Below are 14517 nucleotides of genomic sequence, written 5' to 3'. Positions count from 1 at the left end.
TTGAGAAGCCTTTCTTCTTCTATCCCCCTCATGACAAGTGAGTGGTCAGATGCTTTTCTCACCTTAAGCTTGCCATCAAACATATGAATGGAGTGACCTTGCTAGCGGATGTGGACCAAGAACAATAAGTTTTTCCGCAGCTATGGGAGATAAATAACATGATGCAGAAGAAAGTCTGGAAGACCAGGAAATTTAAGCCTGATTGTGCCAAGCCCTGATGGCTTGAGTTTTGATTGGTCTGCAAAGTATACTGCTCCATCAACATTGTTAGTAAATTCTTCAAAAAAATATTTTCTATGAGTCATGTGGCAAGTTGCTCCTGAATCAAGCAACCAATCATTTTTCCAAGAAGCAAGTGAAGCATTAAATAAGTCTTCATTTACTCCAATATTACATTGTGCCACAACATAATGAGCGGATTCAGGTGCTTTACCTTTGTCTATGTCATTAGTTTTACCTTTGGGTTGGTTTCTTTGCTGCTCAATTTTGTCCCAAGGTAACTTGCATGTGGAGGCATCATGTGATCCATTTCTTTTGCAGCGTATGCAATGCAAATCTAACTTTTCTCCTTTAGAGTGTCTGCCCCCCCTGCCTTTGAAATATCTTCCTCTTCCTCTTCGACCACCTCTTCCTCTAGAAGAATCTTGGGCAAGATTCTTTTCTTTATGAGCAAGGCACACTACCTCTTCAAAATATTCAGGGGTTGTCTTCTTTCCAAAGCTTTCTCTCTTTCAACAAAATTTTTCACAAGGGAATCAAAGGTAATGTCTTTGAGATTTCCATTTGCTTGCAATGACTGAAGATAATTGGAGTAATTAGGATAAAGTGCCTTGAGAAAAGTGATAAGAGGAATATCCATTTCAACCTTAGTGACTTTGATGCAAGAGCAAGAGGATCATTATTTTGTAATTCAAGGATGAAGAGTTTAATCATGAGTTGAACAACTTCAAGTGCAAAGTGTGAGTCATAGAGTTCCTTCAGCTTTTGTAAGGCTTCAAAAGCATTTGAAAATGGAAAAATATGTCGACTCACCTCTTCACTTATAGATGTTGCGATCAATGCATAGGCTTTGATGTTCTTATTTTCCCAAATTGTGAGCTCCTTGTCTGAGGTAGGTTGTTTTGGTGCTTCATCTCCTTGTCCAACACACACTCCTTTCCATAGCTCATTAAAAATGAGAGTGTGTTGGATTTTCCTCGACCACTAAGGATAATTCTCCTTTCCATTGAGAACTACTCCCACAATAGATATAATTGAATGCATATCGTTATGTCAATAACGTTATACCAACAGTGTTCAACTTAACAACATTCAATGTTCACCCAAATATCAGAGTCTGACTGTAGCTGTAGTTCTTTTGTTGCTTTGTATGGCAGAGATGAATGACGGAGATGAGCGAAGGAGATGAATGAAGGAGATGAACGGAGGAGATGAGCGGAGGAGATGAACGGAGGAGGGTCGTCAATGGTAAGCGATCAACGGTTATCGCAAGCAAAACAAGTCGGGACGATAACCATGGATAAAGGAGGATTTCAAGCGGATAAAAATGGTAAGTGGTATTGAGAGGGGAGCGCCCGATTCCAGTAGGCGGTTGACACGTAGCGACAAGGGGAGAGAGAAAAATCGCTCGTATCGGGCGGGTAACTCTTGTGCAACTAATGCACCCGAAATCACTATAAACCGTCGGATTTGGAGGTGATGATCAACGGTGGAGATTAAAAGGCACTTTTCGGGTGGGTAACCGCCATGCAAGTGGTCCCCCCCGAAATCAATGTCAGTCGTCGGATCTGGAGGTTGAGATCAACGGTGGAGAACAAGCCAGATAAAGTGAAGACTCGGGAACTGTGTCTGAGCGGGTTTAATGAAGGGTATGATCACATCGCAAACATGCAATGGTATTGATCGGGGCAAGATATTTGCGATATGCGATTAAAAAGCGGACCCGACGATATTTATATATATGGGTTTATAATACTTGAGATCCGGCTCAAGGGAATATGAAAAAGGATATATGTGAATACAAAAAAGGATATATGTTTCTTTAATGCAAAAGGGTATATATACCATACTCAGAGCAGGAGGAAATCCAAGTCATTACAGCACCTTCGGCTTCAACAACTAGCTCCAATGCAACGCACTTCAACGAATGTATTAAACGATAAATGAGATTTCGCAGGGATTTGATAGAGATGTCAGCCTACAAAAGATGCAAAACAAAGGCAAAACAGAATGTGAGTTACAAATTAAAAGGAATCCAAAAAAATGGCGCCCACTCTGATACCATGTCAGACCAGGAGGTAACTCCTCAAATTAAAACTCATATATTCATTCAGGTTGTTCATTATTATATACAAGAGGGAAGACTGCTCGGTTCATCTCCCGATGACTCTCTATCTTCTCTATTATTTATTTACATTAATTACAGTTGTACACCCAATCCCTCTTATTAGGTGTCAACATGCCCATTGTTGGACACATTGCCATATGTAACTTAAATAACTCGAAGAATTTGCAACTCTATGTATGTAAGAAATTGAAATGTTTATCGACTTCTCTAAGTGACTTAAATAAGGAATTGAAGCTTCATAAATGTAAGGAATTGAAATGTTTTCCACCTTCTCTTGGATTGTTGGCGCAATTGACTAAGTTGAGGGAAATTGATTGTCCATTAATACACAAATTTCCATTTGAGGAGGTGAAAGGAGAAAGAGAAGCATTGAGTGATTTTGACTCTTCCATTCACAATTGCATATTTCCATGACTCTGACTATTAGAGGGTTTAGGGACAAAGATATCATAGGTATCATTTGTTGGAGGTGTTTACTTCAACCTTCACGATCTTACAATGTCTTATCGTAATAATGTGGAGGAGGTTGGAACATTTCCAGCTACACTTGTAGATTTCTCATTTAGGGTTTGTGATAATTTGAAAAAAAGACATATGATATGTCGTGTTAATTTATGGTATGTTCTATGCTTATAACAATTTACTTCTTTTTCTTATTATATTCCAGATTAGCAATCACATGTACATGAAGTAAAGTGCAGATAGAACATTAAATGATCGACATAAAACAACCAAAGACAAGAGACACAAGATGTGGCAGCTAGCCAGGGACAAACCCCACAATGTGTGAGGAAACCCTTTGATCAAATCTTATTTTATCTTCAATAATTCAGCAGAGAGAAATAGTACAATAAATCTGATTTATATCAGTAGTAGCAAACCATAGATCAGCAACATCAGCATTAGCAGCTTCATCATCAAACTAGGGCAGACGATATCTCACAAACTGACCATCGAATTAGCTTGATTCCACCACCAAAAGTTGCGGCTTCCAAAGGAGGTTCAGATGAACCTACAATGCAGTTCAGATGAGGAGATCTTCTAGTCCACACAGGTCAAACTTTACTTCTGCAGTTGCAGCTTCAGTTTCGGCAGCTTCTGGCTTCAAACTAGGGCAGTCGATATCTTGCAAACCGTCCATCGGATTGACTTGATTCCACCACCAAAAGTTGCGGCTTTCAGAGGAGGTTCAGATGAACCTACAACATAGTTCAGATGAGGAGATATTCTAGTCCACACAGGTCAAACTTTATTTCTGCAGTTGCAACTTCAGTTTCAGCAGCTTTTGGCTTCACATGTGTGAGGGAGAGACCCTTTTCTGCGCAGTAAAGAAGAGACTCTTTTCTGCACAGTAGAGAGAGAGAGATGTGATGAGATGAGTGACTCCAAAATGAGGAAAAGTCCTCCTATATTTATACACAACGTTGGTGTTTGAATAGATGCGATTGTTGGGCTTTTAAGCCTACATGAGTTGTAGGTCGGCTTGATAATAATTCCATAATCAAAATAAATTCATATCTCCATGAATACTTATCGGAATTGGATGATCTTTATATCAATCCTACACCTCTCGACGAGAGGAATCTAATAAAAATATTATCAGCCATGAATAATATGACCCACATGAAGTTTTGGCCCTAGTTTCCAATTTTAACACTCCCTCTCAACTAGGGAGAATTTCATCTGCAATCTGTCTGACGGTCGCTACTATTCATCCATCAAATGCATTGCCCTGTATAGCCTGACCCTTGATCTGCTCTATTTTGCCTGTTTTGCTTTGTCTTATTCTGCCCTGTACTTATCTATATTGTTTTGCTCTGTTCTGCTCTACTCTTGCATTATTCTGTTCTGCTATTCTTTTGTCTGATTTATGAAGAAGAAGAAATGATCGAGGATGTATCATACTGACTCAAAGTCAGTCTCAGAGTATGTACCACTGGTCCCAGACCAGTCTCAACCAAACCGAAGTCAGCGTCATAGTGAGTACAAATCCACTGGTCCCAGACCAGTATCATCCTCCACTGACTCAAAGTCAGTCTCATAGTGCGTACCACTGGTCCTAGACCAGTCTCAACTGACCCGAAGTCAGCTTCATATTAGGTACCACTCCTACCACTGGTCCCAGACCAGTATAGCAGTCTGAGAGAGTGTATCACTGGTCCCAGACTAGTCTCAACCGACTCGAAGTCAGCGTCATAGAATGTACCACTCTCACTAGTCCCAGCCTAGTACTGCACTGACACAAAGTCAATCTCAGAGTATGTACCACTGGTCCCAAGCTAGTCTCAACCGACCCGAAGCCAGCGTCATAGTATGGTACAACTCCTACCACTAGTCCCAGACTAGTATCATTGATCCCAGATCAATGGAGGTCATCCTAGCATAGGGAGTACAGTAGATACAACGATGCATCCATCAGTACTACTATGACCCCTAACTTCATTTCCCTACTCATTGATCAGATGAGAGGTACTTCCCATGAGTCCCAGAGTGCATGGGTAGGATGCCTCGACAGGAGAACTAATCAATCCTGTCCTCATAGGATAACACATCAATCCTGCTACAATCGCCATGGAGAACACATAAATCCAGGCCGCCATGGAGAACACATCAATCCAGGCCTCAAGAGAACACATCAATCCTGCTACAATCACCATGGAGAACCCATCAATCCAGGCCTCATAGGAGAACACATCAATCCTACTACAATCGCCATGGAGAACACATCAATCCAAGCCTCACAGGAGAACTAATCAATCTTGTTCCACAAGAGAGTGAATCATCTTGTCCCACAAGAGAGTGAATCATCTTGTTCCAGTGCGCACCACCAGGGGAGGGTGAGTCACCCTATGGTTGTATGTTGCTCAGTAAGAACCGCAAGCCCTCAGAGCTCCCAGAGCTCAATGTATGCGACATGTAGGACCCTTGTACAAGGGTTTCTTGACGACTCCAAGTCGTTGGTGAAAATCACAGATTAGATCTTTCCTCGGGGCTTTGACAAGGTGTATCGACTTGTACATCTTCTTAATGCGATGGAGCCTCCTTGCTCATCGACTTACCATATCCCAGATGATGTCTATCTGCTGGAGCAATCGACGAATACGGGATTCCTCAATAATCGAATCCCACCTATGGTTGTTACAGAGAATCACAGTGGTATGTGTTCAAATAGCTCACTGAAGACCTTCCCCAACCAGGCGGCTTCATGCGAGTTCATACTCGTAGATATGTATATGGTCTCGGCGGTGCTTATGGCAACCGACTTCTGCTTCCTGCTTATCCATTATATCGAAGCAGAATCCAAATAGAAACAACACTAAAAGTGCTCCAATGATCCTCCACACTACCTCCCTAATCAGCATTCGAATAATCATGCAGTTTCATATTTCCGGCGGTGTATCTCAATCCATGAGAGATTGTGTCCTGAAGACATCTCAGAAGATTCTTGGCACCAATCTAGTGAGGCTCAACCAAATATGAGCTCATAATGCTAACTGCAAAACATATGTTCGAATAGAGGTTCACCAAGAACATCAACGCGAATGAATTTTTGAAACTCAGAGGCATTTCCCAAATCTGGTCAGACATCACTACCATATAACTTCTGAAAGTTAAGATCCTCGAGGTAGTCATAGGCTTGCAGTCTATCATACCAAATCTTTTCAGAATCTTCACCTCATATCTTCCTTGAGATAGGAAAATTTCCCTTGGCTTCTGCCACGCTTCAAGTCCTTGGTTCTTCATTTCAAATTCAGAAGCCAACTCCCTCTTACATTTGTGAATGAGAGGTCTACACCTGTTAGAAAGAGGTCATCCACATACAACACCAGTATGAGAGGATTGTCATATTCAACCTTAAAGTAAAGGTTAGGATCGACTTCACTACTAGTGAATCCCAGCTTCATCAAGTAGTTATTGATCCTCTCATACCATGCTCGGGGTGCTTGCTTCAACCCATAGACAGCCTTCTTCAACCTGCATACATGAGCTTTTTGATCATAAATCTCAAATCCTTCGGGTTGCTCCACATAGACCTCTTCTTTGATTGAATTGTTCAAGAACGCGTTCTTGACATCCATCTGATGTAGGTTCCATCCTTGTGAAGCCACAAGGGCTATGATCAAGTGGATGGTTGTATATATGGCAACAGGTGCAAATATCATAGTCTATACCTTCCTTCTGGGAGAAATCACGAGCAACAAAACTAGCCTTATACTTTTTCTTACTTCCATCTGCTGCATGCTTTATCTTGTAAAGCCATTTAGAAGTGACAATTGTCTTGTCCTGGGGTCTGGGAACTACGTCCTAGACATCATTATCCATAATAGACTCATATTCTATGGTCATAGCATCCTTCCAACTTGATGCTTGACGACATCTGAGAATGATGAAGGCTCATTTTGTATGATCGTGCTCATGATGGTCAGGTATCCCTGATACCTGTTAGGTTTCTTACTTTGACGAAAGGTTCCTCAGGGTGCAGCATGTCCTTCAGCATCATCAAGTATCCCCCTAAGCCATCAAGGCCTCTTCCTAGAAGAGGAAGGCTCAGGTGGATAAATAGGATCCATGGGTTCCTCCACATCAAGCATTTTTACATCATCTACCCATAGAGACAGCTTCCACAATCGTACGGTTCTTCCTTTCCGCCACACCATTCTGCTCAGGAGTATGTGGTGTAGTATTCTCCCTTTGAATGCCAGCCCTAGATATGCTTGAGTGAACCAACTGTAATGTATTGGAGGTCTTGCTTTGGCTTGAGGGGAATGGTCCCCTTTTGAGATTTCCTTCCGCACATCCTAGACATACACCTTCTTTCTCTAGTCGGAATTCAGGCATCCCTGTCACCATTTGTCTTACACCGAGTAGAGCTTTATAATGAAGGGGGGCAAACCTCCGATGCCAAAGTTGAACTGAAGAGATGTGTCATAAGACATGATACCTATTGGACTTCCATCGACCTGATATAATGAATCAAAATGAAACCCAAGAGTAAAGGCATCTTTAACATTATTTTTCGATACACGTACCTTGCCCTCGTTGAAGGTTACCTTATAGCCTTTGTCTTCCATTGCCGAGATGGACACCAGGTTCTTTTTGAGGTCAGGTGCATTTCATACAACCTGTAATTTCTAGCCTTCTTGAATGGTTGTCCTCTTCCTTGATTCCCATCTCTCCTCTTACCTTTGCTATTGAATTTGTCATTCCTTTGATTGCCATCAGAGGGATTTTGATCATCGTCCCGGTGTGAGTCCTTTCTACCAGGGAACTCCCTTGCAAAGTGACTTGCTTTATCGCAAATGTAACATCATCCTTTTATTCCACCCTTAGGTCCAGCCTTTCCTTTTGATTTAGTCTCAGAATTATTTCTTTTCTTAGCATGAAAAGAAAAGGCAACAGGAGGATCTTTAGGCATGGGCATTTCTTGCTCTTATACCCTTGTTTCTTCTTGAATGCATCTAGCCATTAATTCCTCGAAACCATAAATTATATTATTGTTCAGAAGAGTATTCCTGAACATGTACCATTCAGATGGTAATCCTCCAAGAGTCGTGAGTGCCATTTCCCTATTAGTAATAGTCTCCCCAATAGATAGGAGATCGTTCTTGATCTCGGTGATTCTTAAGAAGTATGCTTGCATACTCTCATCTTTACCCTTCTTAATTTCCTTCAGCTTATTTCTAAGAAACAAAATTTGATTTGCAACATTTACTTTAAATAATCTCACTAGTTTATTGTAGATTTCCTTGGAGGTGTTCAGCTCAGAGATGTAGGCCACCAAGTGCTTGTCGATAGAGTCACGAATGATCTTCTTTGTTTTGACTTCTCTGGTTTTCCATTTGTACCTGGCAGCAGGGGATGCATTTGATGTAGGCTCAACAATATTGCCTCTTACATCATCCAGCACTCCTTGATCTTCTAGGGTTAGATCGATAGACATCTTCCATCCGTGATAGTCAGCTTTCTCACGAAGCTTGTCTTCGGCAGGAAAGAGTGTTGAGGGACCCATAGTTCTTTTAGGATAGCCTTGCCAATCTTCTCTACGGTGATTGCTCTTGCTCTTGCTCAGGCTTTGTCTTCACCTCAGCTCTGATACCATGTTAAGTTATGGTATGTTCTATGCTTATAAAAGTTTACTTCTTTTTCTTATTATATTCCAGATCAACAATCACATGTACATGAAGTAAAGTGCAGATAGAACATTAAACGATCGACAGAAAACAAGCCAAGACAAGAGAAACAAGATGTGGCAGCTAGCCAGGGACAAACCCCACAATGTGTGGGGAACCCTTTGATCAAATCTTCTTTTATCTTCAATAATTTAGCAGAGAGAAATAGTACAATAAATCTGATTTATATCAGCAGTAGCAAACCCTAGATCAGTAGCATCAACATTAGCAGCTTCATCATCAAACTAGGGCAGACGATATCTCACAAACCGACCGTTGGATCAGCTTGATTCCACCACCAAAAGTTGCGGCTTCCAGAGGAGGTTTAGATGAACCTACAGTGCAGTTCAGATGAGGAGATCTTCTAGTACACGTAGGTCAAACTTTACTTCTGTAGTTGCAGCGTCAATTTCGCCAGGTTCCAGCTTCAAACTAGGGCAGTCGATATCTTGCAAACCGTCAATCAGATTGACTTGATTCTTACTTAACATGGTATCAGAGGAGATCTAGATTGACCTACAACGCAGTTCAGATGAGGAGATCTTCCAGTCCACGCAAGTCAAATTTTACTTCTGCAGTTGTAGCTTCGGTTTCCACAGCTTCCAGCTTCACATGTGTGAGGAAGAGACCTTTTCTACGCAGTAGAGAGAGAGAGATGTGATGAGATGAGTGACTCCAAAATGAGGAAAAGTCCTCCTATATTTATACACAACGTTGGTGTTTGAATAGATGTGACTGTTGGACTTCTGAACCTACATGAGTTGTAGGTCGGCTTGATAATAATTCCATAGTCAAAATAAATTCATATCTCCATGAATACTTATCGGAATCGGATGATATTTATATCAATCCTATACCTCTCGACGAGATGAATCTAATAAAAATATTATCAGCCATGAATAAGATGACCCACATGAAGTTTTGGCCCTAGTTTCCAATTTTAACATGCCGTCTTCCAAAACTTCAAAAGCTGGAAATTGTTCATTGCAAGAAATTGGAGGAGTTGTCACATATGGAATCATTGTTATCTTTTAGGTATTTGAACATAATTTGGTGTATGAGGTTAAAGATAATATGAGGATTAAAGCAGGTGTCATAACTTTAATGACTGTCTGTTAGTGGGTGTTTTGAGTTAGAAGTGGTGGAAGGCATCCAACATTGTATGTCCTTGTATAATCTATATGTTGAAGATTGTCCCAAACTGCAACAAACAATTTTAAACATGTTGGGTGTTAGATGGATTTTAATTACACTGACGACATTTTTTTAAGGAAGTGGTTCTATTCAAGCCTTCGTCATTTTTCCATATCCACTTGGAGTTTGTCATGTGTCCCACCAATTTGTCAAAACATGCACTTGTATTCTTACAATTCGAAATATATGCACTTTGTTCTACGATGACAATAAATGGATATCAAGTTGAAATATATGGAAAGAATTTCAACTTCAAACCCATTTTGGAATGGAGGAATACTTATTTCATTCATTAATCATTGAATAATTGGATTTTAGCTTTACCGATCATATATATATATATATATATCACCAACATTTCTTTAATTATGTAAAGAAATTAAAGAAACACTTCTTGACACGTCACGACTAAACATTTCATCCATCATTAAATATATAAATTACATTTTAAGTTAAGGAATTGTATGTAGTTGAAATGATTCCTATAAGTATGCCTTTTTGATTTGATACAGTAACATTTTTAAAATTAAATAAATAAAATATATCAAAGACATGTCATGATTAATCTATTTAAAATGGTGAGTTATGTTTATGTCTTTCCTCCAAGTTGGTGGACCACTTCCCATTTCAATTTTAGAAAATAAAATGTAAGAAACGTTACATAAGTGTTGTATATGGATGCTTTTGTTGGAAACAAAATATATAAAGGTACTTTGGATCTTCGAAATTTATTATTACTTTTTAAAGACATCAACAAATATAAATGAGAAAAAATACTTGTGCAAAATGAATTTTCTAAGGGGGAGACAATTTTATCTAGAGATTCGTCACCTATCCATAATTGAGGAACTTCATTTTGCTCACTAATCTTATGACCTTTTATGGAGGATACTATTACATTAGTTTTCTCTTTATTTGCATGTTAATGTAATCATTCATGGTCATGACCATTTTATGTTTAGCACACTATGGAGTCTTGTTTATCTAAGTATTTAATGTGGATTCAATGTGACCTATATATCTACAACATATTCGTCATGTTTGGGGATTGCATTTTGTAAGTTGGAAGTAAGAAGATAAAACCGACAAAGCCACCCACTGAAGTAGCATTAACAAAAACAACACACATGTGACTAATAACAACACATGAATACCCATTTAAAATAAATAGAAGCATCAACATTTTGAAGCCTCAATTTGGTTATTTAGGGTTTCATATTTATGCAAGGTATGGACATGAGAGGCAACAGGCCAAGATCAAGGGTGAAGACGAGAATTGTGATTCTGGAGACAAAGTTGAGGTGGAGGCTTTCACTTCTATTTCTTAGTAGCAAACCACCACCAAGGTTCAAGGTTAAATTATCATCCTAGCAATGCACACTTGTATTTTTGTTTTTGAATAATTGTTTTGTTGACACATAAGTTGCTTTGTGTTCATTTGACTTGATGGTTTCGTATGTCTATTTGAATTGTAATAGTGACCCATGAAAATGTCATGATACATAATGATGCTCTATTTCCTTGCACCCCAATAGGCATTTGAAGATTCTCTTTATATATCACCATTTTATTGTTCTTGAGAACTCCATTAGAAACAATAGTTGGGGTTGAATTAACAAAGAATGGGTAACTCAAGGATTCCTACATTGCATCCTTCCATTTTATGTGCATTCACATTTACACAGTAAAAACCCTTTTGAAGATTCATTTTTCTTAAAAAAAAATCCTCCAATCTTTAAATAATGTAATTATTTGACATTCCTTTCCCTCGCTTTGGGGGTATGCCAGTAATATAATGTTGCTTTAACATGCTCACAAAAACTAAACTACATGTGCGAGGTGAGCATGAGCTATAGAGATTATAAACAACTCTATTAACAAGACTGTCGTTAAAATGACAATCCATTGGAATCTGGAGATGACTTGCGGTCAGTTAGTGCGTTCATGTATCCAATCAATTACAAATAATTAATAAAACATTTCTAATTATTATGATGAATTAGTGATTTGGAAAGATTTTGAACAATGCTTACACTCAAATGACAATCAATGAGATGTGGCGATGACTTACAATTAATTAGTGCATTCATTTATCCAACCAATTACGAATAATTAATATAATATTTTTAATTATTATGATGAATTGGTAATTTGATGGAGTAGGTAGCTATATTTTTAATTATTATGGTTGATTAGTAATTTGATGGAGTAAGTAACTTTCACTATCCAATTGTCTACAATTTAAATATACCAAAAATCTATAACTTAATAAGTATTAGGACACATAAAGTGTGCCATATTATTCAAGCTAAGTTCCTTTGACCTAAATTACAAGATATTCATTAAGATATTTTATGACTTTATAAATTTTATTAAACTTGTGATTAAATTAGGAAACTTATTTAAATGACTTAGTTTATAGAGATATTTATTTATATTTTTAATTTTTTAATTTCTAGTCAAGATGATTACATGATTTTTGTTTTGTATAAAAAGTATTAGCTTATGTATGAAATGAGTAAAGGGAAATTCAAACCTAAATTAATTTTAAAGCTGGAGATAAAATTAAAGCTAGTGGTTTGCAAGTATAAATATAAAGGAGAAGTTTATGCTTGCAAACCTCCACAACCCGGCACCATCCGTAAGCCTCCCTCTCCGCAGCAGTGGGGGCAGTGTCCATATGGATGTCTTATGTTTCGCTGGTCCTCGTCTTCTGATCCAGAAGGCTTTTCGAGACATTCTCCAGGTCTGTAGCAGGATCCTTTGTTTCTTTCTCCGGGCTATCAGCTTGCACCTGCCCACGATTGTCCAGAGAGTCATTGTCTTCCTGGGAAGTTTCAATGAACAGAACCGATACATGCGCACTGATCTGGGGGCTGTTCATAGAACTGCTGAAGTTAAAAATAGCAGAGCCAAAGGCGGGCAAGGAAGCTGAGTTCGAAGCACCGGCATCCATGAACTGACTAGATTGAAGGGGGTTAGCTCCAGTAGAGCGAATGCCATGGCAATGACAGCAGTGGGCAGACGTATCAGCAACGGGAGTGCGTGAAGTTCCTCCCCTGGAGGTGCCTCGACGGCTGAGCATGCGCTGTCGAGGCCTTACCATCCTTGCAGGGACCGAAGGGATGAGACCCAGCTCCCGAGTGTGATACAACTCCTTCCTGTGCGGAATGCGAACAGACAGCGGAATAACCCAGACAGACAGCGTAATGACCCAGAGCATCTGAGGTAGCATATACCTGCCTGAAGGAAAAACCAGAAACATACCCTGACCCAACACAGTGACATGGTTTTTAATCGCAGCGACCTCACCTTGGAACACGTCCGCCATAACTGCAACCTCCAAGCGAGCCGAATAGCCGTGCAGGGCATTAACTCTGCTCTGATGAATGACCTTAAACCAGCTTCCTCTCACGCATATACAGGCTTGAGCCCCAGCGTCTGCCACGTGATGGCACATGGCTGACATGTGGGCAACGTTAAACTCCCGTCCCATCCTCGCTATCACCCGCATCCGGGGGTTATAGAGCCAAGGTCAACAACGCTATTCTTGTTGATTTGATGTTGTTGGCAATGACACTTGATGAAAGTAATTTGAGAGAGCCACTTATAGACATCAATTTCGAGCGACGAGACATGAGCCTCATTACTAGATAAGATAAATATAGGACCATTGTGTATACCGAATGTAAGGTAGATAAGTAGTCTATTATTAAAACTAAATATTATATAAAATTAAGAGGTCAAAACCTAGTCATTCCAAATCATAACCTACATAAGAATGCTTATTACTCTTATGTCCATCCCATCCAAATAATACCTAGTGCATGGAAGAAGGAAATTCAAAGAACTAGAAAAATGCCATTCTTGATAATGGACTATGACATAATGTCTTGTGACTAGTCATTAGGCAACAAGACTTTAGTATAGGCATTTGACACAAGAATGTTACAAGTATTGTTAGGAGAAGTAACATGTTTAAGTTCATAAAAAATATTGTCACATTGCCACTATGTAATTGTTAGGAAAATAACAATGCTACACAAGATAGGTTAGTTGGTCAAGGGTGAGTACATGACACCATGATGACTTTATCAGATGTTATGGACCAATTCGTTTGGAATATTTTCAACATAAAACTAAAGCAATGTCACATATTTTTCAAAGGTGATTGACAATATTTACCTACAACTTATGTTTATGAAATCTACATGTGCATAGAACTTTGTGCATGCTCATATTATTTGTGTTTGGTCCTTTCTACTTTTTCCATGTTTGTGAAAAATCTTCTTTGCCATATGTGAAACGCCAAATATTTGCATGAAGTAGATGTAGAATTTTGAGTTTGACAGTGATACTAATTGATGTAGTGTAAAGTACCCCTAGAAGTCTTCTTTATCATATGTGACTCATGAACATACAAAATAATAATATGTATGTGCCTTATGTGAAACGCCAAATCTCTGCATGAAGTAGATACATGATTTTGAGTTTGATAGTGATCCTCATTGATGTAGTGTAAAGTAGCCCTTGAAATATTAATAATGACAACCAATATGAAAATGATGTGTATTAGACAAAAAAGAAAATTATTTGACAAGTTTGAGGTAGTTAGGCTCAAGCCTCAACCATTATTGGATATTTGTTTGGTTCCCATGTTCTAGTTATGACTTGCAAAAGCTACATCAATAATGAATAGAAAAAAATGCATTAAAAACACCCTTAAGGGGATAGCATTGCATGTTACAAGTATATAAGACTTTAGTTGTGAAATCATTCTATGCTTCTATTTATGGGAAAGTGGGT

This window comes from Pinus tabuliformis, chromosome 2_2 (assembly GCF_031772625.1).
Source record: "Pinus tabuliformis cultivar Carrire ecotype Pingquan chromosome 2_2, CPIR1, whole genome shotgun sequence".
Lineage (NCBI taxonomy): Eukaryota > Viridiplantae > Streptophyta > Pinopsida > Pinales > Pinaceae > Pinus > Pinus tabuliformis.
Note: the sequence above shows the minus strand (reverse complement) of the source record.